Raw genomic sequence first — 18,341 nt, 5'->3', positions numbered from 1 at the left:
GGTCTATGTTTTGGTATAGCCCCCATATAACGGTACTTCCCGATTTTCGATATTTTGAGGATTTTAGCTACATTTTTTTTACCGAATTAGCTTTAATTTGACCCTTGAGGTTGTCAGTGGCAACGATACTTCTCCATTAAAAATCGTCAACATAGGTTTTGGTATAGCCTCCATATAACGGTACCTCCCGATTTTCGGTATTTTGTGGATTTTTGCTACAATCTTTAGCCGAACTAGCTGTAATTTGACATTTGAGGTTCTCAGTGGCCACGAAACTTCTCTACCAAAAATCGGCAATATATGTAGGTTCATGTTTTGGTATAGCCCTGTATAACGGTACCTCCCGAATTGCGGTATTTTGTGGTTGTGGTAACATTTTTTGACGTTTTGACGTTATATTTTTCAACATATGTCCATACTTTGGCATAACCCCCATCTAATCGTACCTCCCAATTTTTGGTATTTTAAGGGTTTAAGCTAAATTTGTTCATCGAACTATCTGTAATTTAACATTTGAAGTTCCCAGTGGTCACAAATTATCTCCACCAAGAACTGTTAACACAGGTCCATGTTTTGGTATAGCACCCATATACAGTACCTCCCAATTTTCAGTATTTTGAGGATTTTAGCTACATTTTTGACAGAAGTACCTGCAATTTGGTATTTGAGGCGTCCAGTTGTCACAAAACTATTGTACCAAACATTTTCAACATAGGTCCATGTTTGGATATAGCCCCATATAACAATACCTTCCGATTTTTAGGGTTTTAGCTACATTTGTTCACCGAATTCCCTGTAATTTTACAATTGATATTTCCAGAGCTCATAAAACATCTTCACCAGAAATTTTCAACATAGTCCATGTTTTAGTATAGCCTCCATATAACGGTACCCCAATTACAGGTATTATTGATCGAACTACCTGTTACGGGACATTTGAGGTTCCCAGTGCTCACAAATCTTCACCAAAAAATGGTAACATAGGCAATGTTTAATAATATAATATGTATTTTATACCGTGATGTTTTTTAAGGTCGTTCGCAAAATACATCATTGATCTGCTCATCCTGGTTTTTGGTCTATATTAGAATAATGTTAATTTTCTTTTACCTACACAGCCAAACTAATGACCAACTTATAAGAGCTTCCAAATAGGGGGTCACCTTTAATTGTTGATATGACGCCTTTCAAGTTGCCTCGCACTTTCTGACCTTCTATTTTGCAAGTACATAAGCCCATGCGTAAATTGCAGCTTTTTCATAGATTCATAGTTCTTAAAACATTTTGAGGCGTTCGTCATTTGTTCTAGTACATTTTATTACGGTATCATTTGAAATAACTTATTCCTTCTTGTAAAAATGTTACTCATACATCATATGAGATTTGCGTTAGGTTATTTAATTAGTTTTTCATGCAAATGTGACAAAACCAAAACAATTATGGCAATCCGAATTGCCACTACCACAATCATTTAATTTTTAGGGAAAATTTATTTTTTGGTAAAAAAAAAAAACATAAAATAAAAACAAACACAAAAATCGAAAAAAACTTTTCATAATTTGTAATACCGCACTTAAATATTCTGTTAAGTGGCCACAATTAAATGCTCTGCTGTTTGGTTTTTTTCTCTTGCATGTTCAACACTGTTGTTGGGCACTTCCTTTCCACAATTTCTCCCAAAAAAGCTTTATGGATGTAGGTGAAAATGTTAACATCAATTGGAAGGGAGAAGAAGGGTAGTTTGTAGATATGTATTGCATACCCGGTTACTGTACAGAAAGCAGCAGAAGGGCAGTTTGTGGCTTAATTACATTGACCAATGTAAAAATTGCTGACGCAATGTCCAATTCACAGGGTATCACAGGCGAGTAGTTAAGTGACATCGTACACAAACACACAGACACAAGGACAAAAACTACGTTGGCTTGCGTATGCGAAGTGTACTTTTTTACCACAACCGCGAACCATAAACTGACTTCAACATGACACCTTGGCAAATTTTGGGACAAAGCTCTTTTTGTGCATTTCAACAATTTTCTAGTTACCGGGGTTGCAATTTGCTAAATGTGGTTTTACGCTGCCCATTCGAAGGATAGATATCGAACATTTTTTTCTTTAATGTCTGTCGTTTTATTAGTTAGTCGTATATTATACTCGTACATATGAAAATAAGAAACTATTTTAAATTTGTGTTGTTTTAATTTTTAAGAATTAAAGCGAAACCTACATTATTGGGTGTTGCGTGTTCGTAATTCAAAACAGAAACAAAATATATGTATTTCAAATTTGAAATATGTACATTAGGGTTAGTCATTTTTTTTAGATTCAAAATCTGTGGAAATAGCATATAGGGCAGGCAAAAACAAGCAGAATTGCGTTTTTACTTTTTCGAAATTGTGAAAAAACGTTCCGCACAAAATGCAATTACTTTAGCTAAAAACAAACTTTTTTAGTTTACTTTTTTTTAAATTTTTAAATTTGAGAAATTTTTTTCTGCAATAGTTGTTCTTGGAAATAAATTTTTTTAGTTGGTTTTAGTGCATCGATTTCAAATATGCAATTTGATCAAAATAAAACGGCAAAACAGTTTTTTTTTATTTCATTCGGTCTTTTTGCTTTAAAAATTTTGACCCAGTTATCACTGTTTTTTGGACATTTTTGCAACTTTTTTTAAACGACATGTGAACACAAACTATGAAAAAATAATTTAAAACTCAAAACGATATAAATTATGTATTATGACATTACTTCTATATTGTCAAACCTTTATTAGAGCAACTCGTTTAAATTTTTTAAAACTGGGAAATGAAACCGAGTTGCAAATTTTAAAATCGATGTAGCTTAAAAACTAAATGACAGATTTTTGATCAAATTGCATATTTGAAATCGATGCACTAAAACCAACTAAAAATAATTATTTCCAAGAACAACTATTGCAGAAAAAAATTTCTCAAATTTAAAAATTAAAAAAAAGTAAACTAATAAAGTTTGTTTTTAGCTAAAGTAATTGCATTTTGTGCGGAAGGTTTTTTTACAATTTCGAAAAAGTAAAAACGCAATTCTTATTATTTTTGCCTGCCCTACATGCCATTTCCACGGATTTTTGATATTCGAAAAAAAAAATGGAAAAATTACTAGCCCTAATGTACATGTATTTTGTGTATACCCTCAGCATTTGTGCTAATGAGGGTATATACACTTTCATACGGGCAAAATGTGCCTCATCGAAATAATGGTTTTAGACCCCAAGTATGTTTGGACGAAATGTGTTTCAGAAACTTTGGAGTTTATTTAGCCATGTCCGTCCGTCTGTCTGGCTGGCTGGAGTGCACGATAACTATCGAACGGATCAGCCGATTCGGCCCAAAATTTGACTTTCGTAATATTTAGTCCAAACTTAGTTTAAGTTCCAAGATGGGTTATATCGGTACAGTGCTTCCGGTACCTCCCCCACAAAAGTTCGGAAATGTTCGAAAAATTTGTGCGCACGATAAGTCTTGAAGGAAGTAACCGATTTGGTCCATACTTTGCACATCGTAAAATTTCCATTAGACTTACATGAGGTTCTAATATAGACTCAATCGGTCCAGTCCTTATGGTACCTCCCACACAAAATTTCGGAAAAGTTCAGTTTAGGACCTGCTTTCGAATCGCTTTGATTTTTGCTGTAGCAACTTGAATTCACTGCTTCCCATACAACGGAATAAGTTTCATCAGGGGCAAGTCCATACTTCCTAAGAAAATAGCCTGAAATATGCAAAAAACCCCTACGCATGGTGTCATGCAGTGGTTGAAACGCAAGATAACTCTCGAACGGATCTGCCGATTTGGTCCAAAATGTTGCCTTCGTAATATTTTGTGCAAACTTGTGCGCACGATAACTCTTGATGGGAGTGACCGATTTCGTCCATACTTTACACATCCTAATATATCTACCAGATATAGGTCAGGTTCGAATATGGACTATATTTGTCCACTCCTTCGGGTACCTCCCACACAAAATTTTGGATGATTTCACTTTAAGACCTGATCTCGAATCACTTTGATTTTTGTTGAAGTAACTTGCGTTCGCTGCCTCAATTACGGCAGTAAAAGTTTTTTCAGGGCAAGTCCACACTTCCTGATAAAACAGCCCGATATTGTAATATTTCTTCGAATATTAGATGAAATTGGAAGGTGCTGCTTGAATTTTGAAAAATTTTGAATCCACACAGGCCGAGGGTATATCTCTGTCGGCAAGAAAAAATAATTTTTTCAGAGTTCTAGGTCCAAATCTCGACTTCCGGACTAGCTACAGTTGCCTCACTCATACATCCAGGAAGATGTCGATATGGAACTATCTGAATCTATGGAATGAAGCAAATTTGAAACCCAGTGTTGGGTAGTTTAGTTCCCTGAAAAGTTGGTCTTGCGTTTTCCTTTCCTCTAAAGGAATTATTTCATTAGTCCGTCAGGAGCATGTAATGTATTCCAAGCATATTTTACATAGAAATGTTTAAAACATTTAAAGCGTTTGAATTAATAGTTTACTTTTTATTTGGGATTTAAACCTGAACCAGGAAAAGAGTAGAGCCTTGTGTATAAATTATTGTCAATAAAATATTTAAAAATTCGTATGGCTCCTTCTATTTTCTTTCCTTGATGTTCAAATTTACCGGTAGCTACGGATTGTTGTAGTGTATTCTCGTAATTATGTATGTATCCAAAAGACTTAAATTCTAGTTTGTTTTATTCGTAGTTCTGAAAATCAAATCTAAGGCTATACATTTTTTTGATAAAACAATATATATTTTTGGTATCGACGACGAGATGAAGGCACTCATAGAAATAGCTAAAATATATTCATCATAATGAGAGGAGTGCACTTGAATTCTGAAGTTCTATTGCGTAAAAGGCTCATGTTCCATGGACACGGATAATTAGTGTGTTTTCACTCATGAAAATGTCGTTAAAAAAAATATAATGCTTTAACAAAAAAAAAAAAAAAAAAAAAAAAAAACAAGTGAGCAAAGGCTATAGTCAGGACTGGCGACCTGACGTAACGCCCAAGGACATAGCGCCCAAAATTAATTTTGGGCGTAATGTCCGCCTTGACCCCGGACTTAACGCCCAAAATAAAATTGGGTGTTATGTCCGCCCTAACTCCGGACATAAGGCCCAAAAAAAATCGGACACAACGCCAAAAAATTTTGCTCCATCGCTTCCAGCATATTCAGATTTGCTCTATGGCTCAATGTTTTATTTACAATTGTGTATGGCGTTGTAGAAGTATCGCAAGCACACAAGAACAACACAATAACTTTCAAATAAACAAGTAACATCCGAAATGTTTCTACAAAGGAGAACCAATAAGATCAACAATCAATCTATCCACAGTGGTTTTAGGCGAAACACATACAATTTATAGTGAATCCGGAGATAAAAACCAATCTATCATCAGAAAAATCTGTTATACGAAATATGTTTTAAAAATAAAATTGCAGGTTTGCAAAATTGTGTATGCTTGTAAACCTTGTTTCAAGGAAAGTCAACAAAAACATAACGATCTCGGTACTGTAATGTTGTGTCCATTTTGTTCACAAATTGTTGGAAAACCCGTATACATTTTTATATGATTTCAGTAAGTTAATTTATTTATTATATATATACTTTTTCCACAAACATATAATAATTTATTTATTACATACATATATAATTCAATTCTATTTCTAAATAAATCTGAATTTTAATTATGAACAGGGAAAATCTTTAATTTTGGAAAACGGACACAACGCCCAATGGGCCTTATGTCCGCTATGGGGGAGGACTTAACGCCCAATTTCACTTTGGGCGTTAAGTCAAGTCGCCGTCAGGACTCGGCCAACTATGTGGTAACCTACACCACTGCCTCTGTGCATAAGCTTTTCACACGTAAACATTTCTTTTAGGAAAATAAAAAATTTTTACTTATCTGTCTTTTATACCAAATGACTTGAGGCAAACTGAACCAAAATAATTAATATTTAATTTTATATTTGACTTCTGTCGACATTTACTTGGTACTGATGTTGTTGTAACAGTGTTTATTATTACGTTTGTATGTTCGTTCTTCTGTTCAATCTGGCTCTGGGTCAATCTCCAGTCCAAGGAAAGTGGCATCGATGTGATGTAACAACAGATCCACTGGAGTTAGATGCGTAGGTTTGGCGGATCAGTTGAAAAGGTGTTTTGTGTCGTGCGGGCCCATGCCGCATACTGGGCAGATGTCCTACACGGCGCGGTCGTTTTCCGCCCAATAAGAATTTAGGCCACTGCAATAACTCGAGCGTAGTTGAGCCAAAACTACTTTTTGTCCACATTACTATTTTGCCCATTCCGACTCGTGAATATTAGACGACAATCACCACACTCAATATGCTTTTTCCTCTCTGGGAGCCCTATAAACGACCAAAATTGCGGGACGCTCCTATCAAAATTGTGACCTGTAGCGTGATTACACAAAATCGAAAAATGGAATGCATTACCGACTTTTGTGATATCTCCGTTGTTTGACCATCTACGCCAACCTACTTTGCAGCAATGTAAAGGAAATCTTATTTTTTTCCATGGACGGGTTTTCTTTTTGGAATACGCCTACTAGAAGCGGAAATATTCGCATATGAATAAAGCGTTGAATGTTCTCCACACAAGTTTATTGCCCATTCCGAGCCTAAATATTATCCGAACATTACCAAAATAAATAAGCTTCTTCCTCTGTGGGAACCCTATTAATCACCAACATTTCATGACGATCCTATTAAAATTGCGACCTCTAGCGTGATTACCAAAAATGGATGCATTACCGACTTTTGCGATATCTCCGTTATTTGGCCACCTACGCCAACCTACTTTGCATCATTGTAAAGTAGGGATTTTCCACATTCCACATTTTTGGAAGGTTCCCAAACAAAGCTGTGAAGTTCGTCATTATAATAAAAATATATATATAAAAATATAGATATGAAAAGTTGTGTTTTATTTGCGACTATTATGATATCTTCGTCGTTTAACCACCTACGACAACGAAGCATCGTTAGTAAGGTGATATTTTCTACTTTCATTCCAAGGTTTGCTTTTGGTATAGACGCTGAGATATTTGCTTTAGAATAAAACGTTGACTTTTTCTCCAAATAAGAATTTTGTCCATTCCGACCCCTGAATATTACCCGGCAATAACCAAAATCAGTTGTCTTCTTCCCCTCCGGGACCCTCACAAACCACAAAATGCTGTATATCCCCACCGTAGACTATATACTGAATGTCCTGTAAGATAATCTGACTAGTTCCAAGGAACTATTCCGGACAAGGAACTACTGGAACTATATCCAGCTTTGTATACTTCCTTTAATTCATATAGTTCCTTTCGATCTTCTCTTGCTTTTTTTTAGGATTTATGGCCATTCGCAATTTTAAAAAAAGTCAAAATATTTTTTTTGCTAATATTAATGTGCATATAGAATAAAATATGTTGCAACAAATTTCGAGTAGATCGGGCGAAATTTTTAGCTTGAATTCGGATGATCCGATCTTCATATCTTTTTGTGAGAGTATTTTACCTATAAAAAAAATGTGCGAGAGACATTATAAAAAAAAATTAGTTTGATGGTATTATTGGGAAAATACTATCATTTTTTCGTTAATGTCATAATTTTGATTTCCCAATCACAATGATGATACCTCTCAATAAGAACTGAATAAAAATATATTGTAGTAAAAAATGCCAAATGTTATATTTCGGTCGTTGAGGTTTTTTGGGGAAATTTCCCTGACCCCACCCGGTTGTTTTGCTGGTACATATTTGAACAAAATTTTGAGACTGTGTCTGTTACCGTTCTATACCCAATAGAAAATTGAGTCTTCGGTGACATTTTCGTCGACGATTCGTTGATGAAATATTCGGAATTGTCGTGCACGACACGATGCATGACAATTTCTTGCAATGTGTCACCAGAAAAAACCAAAAATACTCAAACGAAATATCCCAATAGAAAATCAAGTCTTCGACGACATTTTCGTTCACGATTCGTTAACGAAATTACCGAACTTGTCATGTACGACAACTTCCATGACCATGTCTTGCAATGTGTCGTGGCAACAAACCCAAAAAATTTTTAAAACGCGTGCTATGAAATGATTGTTTACATATTGATTCAAATATACAATTTTCATTTTGGAATAATTGTAAGATAATAAAATCATCAAATTCTGAAATCAGGTCAATACTAAACAGTGTGCTTTAACCAAAGAGCGGTAAGTCAGAATAATTATATTAAGGAACTTTAAAAATAATTTAAGTTATACTTTTAATACATGTATGTAGGAAGTCATGGAAATTTCCGAAAATTCCAGCGGTTTTAAAAGATGCGGCAGTGGTATATGGTAAGATTATAGATTATATTAGTGGTTATTTTACAACATCCATTCATAATGTCTTGTTTTTACAGAATCCATCCATACAGGTCGCCCCTCTATAGGTTGTGATGAGAAAATGATGCGCGGATAAGTTCCAAAAAACACACGACAACAAAATGAAATTGTCTTTAGTAGTGTCGTTAACGACAAATAGGAAGACGGTGTGTGTAAAGCTGTCGTCAACGAAATAACGGTTTTTTGTCTTCGAAGTCGTCGTCGACGACAGCTTCGCTTACCTTGTCGCCCATGTTGTCGTGCATGAATACTGGGACACTTGTGTGAAAAAGTCATCCACGATCCCATAGGGCTGTCTGCAAAGAGTCGTGAACGAATTGGAAATGTCGTGAACGATTCATCAATGTTGTCTTAAAGATACTTTCTATTGGGATGCTATGAAATAATTGTACATACATATGTATATCCAGAAATTTTTAATATTTTAATACGACTGAAATCGTTCAAACATTACGTTTTGAATTAAAAATTCGTAAGTACCGGGAGGTAAGTGAAAAATAGTATGGCTGACATACATAAATATTAACTTTAAAACAATGATTTTTGTTTGTTTCTTTAACACAGGATGAAGCAATCAACATAGAATTGGAATTTTTTATTTGGAGTCTATTATATTGGAACGCGATCCTGGAAACAATTAAAGGGAAGTGTATAAATGGCATATGTATACATATATGTACATTAGGGCTATAACCAAAAAATACCACCACATAGCCGTGTAGAGCATGGAAAACTATTATGAAATACGGCGTCACTTTTTCTCTATCGCGAAAAAAAAGTTTCCGCACCAAATGCATTGAAGTTCAGTAATGCATTTTTTAATTTTAGCTGTTATGACAACATATTTGCTTTTAATTAAAATTTTTATTTTATTGTAATCTAATTTAAAATCATTATCAAAGCGTTCTGGACAAATTTGTTCTCAAATCGCGCCATTTCGTAGCATATTAGGAACTTTTGATACAATTTTTGCTTTTCTATATATATAAAAGAGTAGTGAGGTGAGTGACTGACTGATTGACTGACTGATTCATCAGCGCCCAGACGAAACCGCTGAAGCTAGAAAGTTGAAATTTTGGGTGTAGGTTGCTGTTGGTGTGTAGGGGTGAGATAAGGCTGGGTTTTTGGAAATTCGACCTACAAGTGTACGAAAAGTACTAAAAGGTACTAAATATGGTGCCGTTTGTATTTGGCGAACCGTTAGAGCTAGAACTTTGAAATTTGGAATGAAGGTCGCTGGTGGAGTGTAGGAAAGATGTACCAAAGGGTTTTTGGAAATTCGAACTACAAGGGTACGAAAAGTACTAAATGGTACTAAATTTAGTACAATTTGGATTTGCGTGAACGGATAGAGCTGGAATCCTGAAATTTGAAATTAGGGTTACTTGTGGAGAGTAACAAAGAAAGGTTTTTGGAAATTCGAACTATAAGTGCACGAATAGTACTAAATGGTACTAAATTTAGTACAATTTGGATTTGGGTGAACGGATAGAGCTGGAATACAGGTATTTGAATGAGGGTCACTGATGAAGAGTAACAATGAAAGGTTTATGGAAATTCGAACTGTAAGAGTACGAAAAGTACTAAATGGTACTAAATTTAGTACAATTTTGATTTGGGTGAACGGATTGAGCTGGAATACAGACATTTGGAATGAGGGTCACTGATGAAGAGTAACAATGAAAGATTTTTGTAAATTCGAACTATAAGGGTACGAAAAGTACTAAATAGTACTAAATTTAGTACAATTTGGATTTGGGTGAACGGATGGAGCTAGCATCCTGAAATTTGAAATTAGGGTCACTGGTGGAGAGTAACAAAGAAAGGTTTTTGGAAATTCGAACTATAAATGCACGAAAAGTTTTAAATGGTACTAAATTTAGTACAATTTGGATTTGGGTGAACGGATTGAGCTGGAATCCTGAAATTTGTAATGAGGGTCACTGATGGAGAGTAACAAAGAAAGGTTTTTAGAAATTTGAACTATAAGTGCACGAAAAGTACTAAATGGTACTAAATTTAGTACAATTTGGATTTGGGTGAACAGATAGAGCTGGAATCCTGAAATTTGGAATGAGGATCACTAATGAAGGGTAAAAATTAAAGGTGTTTGGAATTCGAACTATAAGTGTACGAAAAGTAATAAATGGTAGTAAATTTAGTACAATTTGGGTTTGGGTGAAATCCTGAAATTTGGAATGAAGGTCACTGATGGAGAGTAAAAAAGAAAGGTTTTTGGAAATTCGAATTAAAAGTATACGAAAAATACTAACAGGTACTAAATATAGTACAATTTGGATATGGGTTAACGAATAGGGCCGGAATCCTGAAGTTTGGAATGGGGGTCATTGATGAAGAGTAAGAAAGATGTACCAAAGGTCGAAAGGTCCTAAATGGTAGTGAGTTTAGTATGATTTGTATTTGAAGAGCTGGAATCCTGAAATTTGGAATTAAGATTACTGTTGGAATTGAGATATGGAGGTAGCTTTGGAAAATCGTACTAATGTGCACGAAGTAGTAAATGGTACGAAATTCGCTATAATTTGTATTTGCGTGAACAGATTATTGTTGGAGTGTAGGATTGAGGTAGTTTTGGAAATTCGTACTTATGGAAAAGTGGCTATAATTTGGGTTTAGGTGAACGGATAGACCTGAGATATGAAAGTACATTTTGGAAAATCGTGTACGAAAAGTGCTAAATGGTACAAAATTTGGTACCTTTTGGTAGTTGTATGGTATAGAATTTTGTACAATTTGTGATTTTGTAAATAATAGAACTGGAATTTTGAAATTCGGTATTAGAGGTTTTGAAAATTCGTACTTATTTATACTAAATTGTCCTCAAATGGGTTTCAGGGGAACTGGTAAAACTGGAAAAGTGAATTGGGGTTAGGATATATGTTGAATATAAGGAAGTCATTTTTGAAACGTTTACCTATGTGTACGAAAAGTTGGGTAACATGTTGGTACCAAAACCATTTTAAATAGTTAAGGTACTAAATTTGGTGTTGGATGTAGGAACAAAGCTGGGATTATCTAATTTGGAAATACGCTATTTGTACAAAAAATACGAAATGGAAAAATATTTGTTATGAAGATCGCTCTAAAATTCGAGACAAAGTTCTGAGTTTGAAAAATTGTACTGAATATTGTTCCATTGATTTGATGTTAACGCCAAGGAGTTTCTAAATAATGTACTGAAATTAAGTAGTCAAACGTGAAGTATCTTTTCAAAAAATGTTTTTTGTTCTGACCGCTTTGGTATGTAAATTTGAAAACGTGGTCCAATGCGAAAATTTTGTTAACTAGAAGGTATTTACCCCCTGATATTAAAAAATCCTAAATTGAAATGCCTTCAAAAAATTTTCCGTTATATACGGCTCCCAGCAAAATGTTCGATGCCAAAGATGTCATTCAATCATGGGTGCAAGATGCTAAAAAGATGACATGCCAGCATCTTTTTAGCATCTTCATCGATGAATATTATATGAGCGTGGACCCCAAAAGATGCTATTCATTTTGGATCCAAAGCATGTCATTTACACCAATGCTTTGACAATAAATTTTCACCAATGCTTTGGCATGTCATTTCCACCAATGCTTTGGCATGTCATTTTCACCAACCCTTTGCAATGACAATACCATTACGACAAGAGTTTTAACAACGTTGGTTGTGATTTCGTGTTGTAAATAAATAATCTTATACCTATATTTAGAACAATGTGTATAAATAAAAACATAAAATTTGTCTCTATTGGATTGATGGAATGGGTTCAAATGCTGATGAAAAGATCGGATCTTTCACGACTTCCTTTGCATGGGTTCAAATGCTGATGATAAGATCGGATCTTTCACGACTTCCTTTGCATTGGTTCAAATGCTAATGAAAAGATCGGATCTTTCATGACTTCGTTGGAACAAATCCAAAAGATGCCATGAAATCACGTCATCGCATGGAACCCCTTCCTTCAAATTTTTTTTTTAAATTCTGACTACAATCGAAAAAATTTTGGTAATAAAAATAGGTCTTAGCACAACAGAATCTCAAGTATTCACCATTCCCGTACGTATTAAATATTGTTTATATATATTTCGTTTCCTTTCCGCATACGAAGTAGCGGGCATTTGCTAGTTCTTTATAAACTCGTGAATTGTATGTTTATATTTTTTGTACCTACCGGACAAAAGAATATTGGGTCATTTGCAACGAAGTCGCGAAAGTTACAGGCTATTTTTGTTGACTTTGCCTTTGAGAATCGTATATGTTTTTTACAAAAATACAACACCAGTACCACGTGGGGAATTTTGTCCTAATAATGAAAAAGCGTTTCTAAGATCGATTCGGTGAAAAAAGTTTCCGCGCCGACGGTAATTACTAAAACCCTTTTGATATTTTTTCTACTTATAATTTAAAATTTGCTTTGTTTGAATAAATATTCATAGAAAAAAATACAATTCTCAGAGGCAAAGTCATTAAAACTGTCTGTAACTTTCGCGAATTTGTTTCAAATGACACCATTTTCTTTATTTGAAAATTTTTGCCTTTTTGTCCAATAAGAACAATAAATATAAACATAAAATTCACGAGTTTATAAAGAAAAAACAAAAATTGCAACAGTGTCAAAAATTCCTAAAATGCTCCGAAATGGCGCGATTTGAGAACAAATAGGTCCAGAATGCTTTGGTAATGATTTTAAATTAGATTACAAAAAATAAAAATTTTAATTAAAAGCAATTATGTTGTCATAGCAGCTAAAATTAAAAAATGCATTATTGAACTACAATGCATTTGGTGCGGAAACTTTTTTCGCGATAGAGAAAAATTTACGCCGTATTTCATAATAGTTTTCCATGCTCTACACGGCTATGTGGTGGTATTTTTGATATTTGCAAAAAAGTTCATAAAGTTACAACCCTAATGTACATATATTTATCCTAGGAGTCGTTGTTCAAGAAAGTCTTGGGCCGTTCTTGATTATAGACCACATTACCGCTTTTATATTATGTAGTTCATTTTATATGTACCTACATTTCATATTTTTAAATGTTAATAAAATTTCAAAAACATATGTATGTATGTAAACGAAATTATCTTTAGGGGGGTCGTTGGTGACAAATTGCAAGACAATGTCTGCAAAAGGGTCGTTAACGAAATGTAGGGTTTTTGTCTTCGAAGTCGTCGTCGACGACAGCTTCGCTTACATTGTCGCCCATGTTGTCGTGCATGAATACTGGGACACTTGTGTGAAAAAGTCGTCAACGACCCAAAGGGCTGTCTGCAAAGAGTCGTGAACGAATAGGAAATGTCGTGCACGAGTCATCAATGTTGTCTTAAAGACACTTTCTATTGGGTATATTCGCAAAGAAAACCTACATTTATGATGCAATATCTCCACATCAACGCGAACTTTTATAACTTATACCCTCTACCACGAACTGTTTTGGAACAATTAGGAAAATTAGTATCCTTTCGTTGAAAGTACTAAGCTCTTCCTCTTATTCCTTTAAGGAGCATAATATCCTTAGTGCAATTTTGTTGAAAATTTTGCTATTAGGGCGAAGATCATTTTAATATTAGTATTAATTGGAGTTGAACTTAATGGTCGAATATTTTTTGCAAGTGAAAAAGGAAAGCTGCAGATTCGAACCCACACAATTACCAAATTATGTGACCATTTTCGCTGTTATTTATGCAGCTGTGGAGTTGCTTCTCTGCCTTCGAACTTTTCATTTTTCCAATTCAATGTGCTTTTAACAGTGATGAGCTTTTTTTCCCATTCAACCTATATGGCTTGCACGACAAACCCTTTTAGTACAGCCATCGGATGTTATGAGTTTGGATACGAACGCATATGTTTTCAAGGACGTAGGTTTAAACCCCAGCCTGGCTAAATGCTGATTTTTATTTATTTGAAAATTTTGCCTATTAAGGGAAGATCATTCTAATATTATTATACCCTCAGCATTTATGCTAACGAGGGTATATACACTTTCATACGGGCAAAATGTGCCTCATCGAAATAATGGTTTTAGACCCCAAGTTTGTTTTGACAAAATTTGTTTCAGACCATTTGGAGTTGATTTAGCCATGTCCGTCCGTCTGTCTGTCTGTCCGCCTGTCTGTCTGGCTGGCTGGTGCGCACGATAACTCTCGAACGGAGCAACCGATTCGGTTCAAAATTTGGATTTAATATTAATAATAATTAGACATCGGATTTTGCATATTTGCATATTTTTTAATAATAGAGATACGAAGATTCTGATTGGACCAAAATTCGTTTCAAAGAAATCTAAATTCAATGGCAGGGTCATATTTTGTATTTATTTTGCATATTTGCATATTTTGCATATGCACAAAATATGCAAAAAATATGCAAAATATGCAAAAAATATGCAAAATATGCAAAAAATATGCAAAATATGCAAAAAATATACGAAATATGCAAAAAATATGCAAAATATGCAAAAATATGCAAAATATGCAAACAGTTTTTGGCCGAAAATCGTCATAAAAGTCGTAAAATTGACAATTAAAGTTGGGAAAAATCATCAAAGTTTCTTAAATTAAAATTGTTGGCCGTTTAACGTCGTTTTTTTAGCAGATTATTATGGTATTGAGACCTCTTACCACAGTGTGGATATAAAAATATGGATATATGTATATTGTAACACCATTTTTTATTATTAACCTATTAAAAAATATAAAATTTGTTAAATTGTCAAATATTTTATTCAAAATTCAATATTTTCTTTGTCTTAATTTGTTGCATTAGTCTGGTTTTAACTCAAAGGGAAAACATCGATGTCGGATTTTTTTATGCGGCACTCCCCTAAAGTGTTTAGTTTGGTTAGATTTTAAGATTGTTAAAGTTTGAGCACAATTGGAATATGTTAACACATGCCACTGGGTCCTCGTAGTTATGAAAATCTCGACTTTTTGGCTATTTGACGACTTCAGCTACCCATATCTATGAAACGGTTAAAACTACTTGCCCGTGTTATGCATTAAATTATATGTCATACTATTATCTTAATATTTCTTGCCGAACAGCAAAATACGTAAGTAATACTGAATTCAATATAATAAAGCCAATGTTGAGAAAACGCCTTAGGGTGAAAATGGAGTCTATTGTGAAAAAACTCTTTTTACAATGTTTAATTTAACTTGCTTTTGTGTCTGTTTAGTTCAAATCTAGTAACTTATTTTCCACACAGTTGTAGTTGACCAATCGAACTAAAACTTTGCACACTTTTCAGACTTGGATGACAATACATGAATATGAAACCAAACCCAATATGGGTCCATTTTTTTCTTAGAGCCCCCATATAGCGGTACCACCCGATTTAAAGTATTTTAAGGATTCTGGTTAAATTTTAATGCCGAATTGGCTAAAACTTGGCATTTGGGGTTCCCAATGGTACAGAAACTTCCTCACTAAAAATGTTGGACTCAGGTCAAGGTTTTGGTATAGCCCCTATATAACGGTACAACACGATTTCAGGTATTTTAAAGTTTTTATCTACATTTTCGGCCTAAATTGGCTATAATTTTGTTATGAGGTTCCTAGTGGTCAAAAAATTAAATGCTGTAAAGTTAAAAATAAAAAATATTTAAAACAAGTGAGCAAAGGCTATAGTCGGGACCGGGCCGACCATGTGATACCCTCCATCACTACCCCTGTGCATAAGCTTTTCACTGGTAAATATTTTTTTAGGGAATATAATCCGACTACCACAAAAATAATATGCCTCTTTCTCTCTGGGACCCCCATAAGCAACCAAACTTTCGTGACAATCCGATCAAAATTACGACCTGTACCTAGATTGCAAAAAATAGAAGAATAGGATGCATTACCGACTATTGTGGTATCTCCCTTGTTTGACCACCTTCTTCCATTGACAGGTTTTGCCGTTGGAATACCCCTACTAGAAGCCAATATATTCACAAAGAATAAAACTTTGAATTTGTCTCCAAATGAGTTTTTCCCCATTTCCGACCCCTAAATATTATCCGACTATCACCAAAATCAATAGGCTTCTTCCTCTGTGGGACCCGCATCAACTCCCAAAAAATTCGTGACGATCCGATCAAAATTGCGACCTGTAGCGTGATTACAAACAAATCGGAAAATGGGATGCATTACCGACTATTGCGATATCTCTGTTGTTTGAGCAGCTACGACAACCTACATCGTTGTAAAGGTGATATTTTCTACTTTCCTTGCCAGGTTTTGCTTTTGATATACCTCTTAAAGAAACAGAGATTTTGGCTTTGAAATAAAACGTAGACCTTTTCTCCAAATAAGTTTTTGCCCATTCCGACCCTTAAATATTATCCGACCATCATTAAAATCAGTAAGCTTCTTCCTCTGTGGGACCCCCATTAACCCCTAAAATTTCGATCAAAATTTCCGATCAAAATTGCAACCTGTGGCGTGATTACAAAATAATCGGAAAATGAGATGCATTATCGACTATTGCCATATCTCTGATATTTGACCACCTACGACAACCTAATTTACATCGCTGGAAGGGTGATATTTTCTACATTCCTTGCCAGGTTTTGCTTTTGATATACCTCTTAAAGAAACAGAGATATTGGCTTTGAAATAAAACGTTGACCTTTCTCCAAATAAGTGTTTGCCCATTCCGACCCCTGAGTATTATCCGACCATCATCAAAATCAATAGGCTTCTTTCTCTTTGGGACCCCCATTAACCCCCAAAATTTCGTGACGATCCGATCAAAATTGCGACCTGTAGCGTGATTACAAAAAAATCGGAAAATGGGACGCATTATCGACTATTGCCATATCTCTGCTATTTGACCACCTACGACAACCTACTTTACATCGTTGTAAAGGTGATATTTTCTACTTTCCTGGCCAGGTTTTGCTTTTGATATACCTCTTAAAGAAACAGAGATATTGGCTTTGAAATAAAATGTTGACTTTTCTCCAAATAAGTGTTTGCCCATTCCGACCCCTAAATATTATCCGACCATCACCAAAATCAATAGGCTTCTTCATCTGTGAGACCCTCATTAACCCTCAAATTTTCGTGACGATCCGATCAAAATTGCGACCTGTAGCGTGATTTCCAAAAAAATAGAAAAATGGGATGCATTACCGACTATTGCGATATCTCCGTTATTTGGTTACCTACGCCGACCTAGTTTGCATCATTGTAAAGACGGGATCTTCTACTTTCATGGTCAGGCTTTGCTTTTTGAAAATTTTCAACCAAAGCTGTGATATTCGTCAATATAATTAAAATCGCAAAAATGAAAATTGGGGTTTTATTTGCTACTATTGTGATATCTTCGTTGTTTGATCACCTACGAGCACCTACTTTACATCATTAGAAAGGTGATATTTTCTGCTTTCATTGTCAGGTTTTGCTTTTGGTATACCCCATATAGAAGCTGAGATATACGCTTTGAAAAAAAACGTTGTCTTTTTATCCACCTAAGTTTTTTGCCCTTTCCGACCCCTAAATATTATCCGACCATCACCAAAATCAATAGGCTTCTTCCCCTCCGGGACCCCCATCAACATCCAAAATTTCGTGACGATCCGATCAAAATTGCGACCTGTAGCGTGATTACAAGGTTTAGATGGACAGACGGACAGACGGACGGACGGACGGACTGACGGACGGACACACATAGCCAGATCGACTCAGCTCGTCGAGACATTCATATTGGTATATATAAGTATGGGTCTACGACCATTATTTCGATGCGTTACAAACTTTTTGGCCAAAACCAACTTATAATACCCTCCCCACATAGTGGTGTAGGGTATAAAAATAAGTTACAGTGTTTTTTTTTACAAATTCACTTAAAACTAGAAAATATTTTTTAATGATTAAATCTCTCAAATAAAACGCTTGCAT

The sequence above is a fragment of the Musca autumnalis genome, unplaced genomic scaffold, assembly GCF_047663935.1.
Source record: "Musca autumnalis isolate F117 unplaced genomic scaffold, ASM4766393v1 scaffold_2, whole genome shotgun sequence".
Lineage (NCBI taxonomy): Eukaryota > Metazoa > Arthropoda > Insecta > Diptera > Muscidae > Musca > Musca autumnalis.
Note: the sequence above shows the minus strand (reverse complement) of the source record.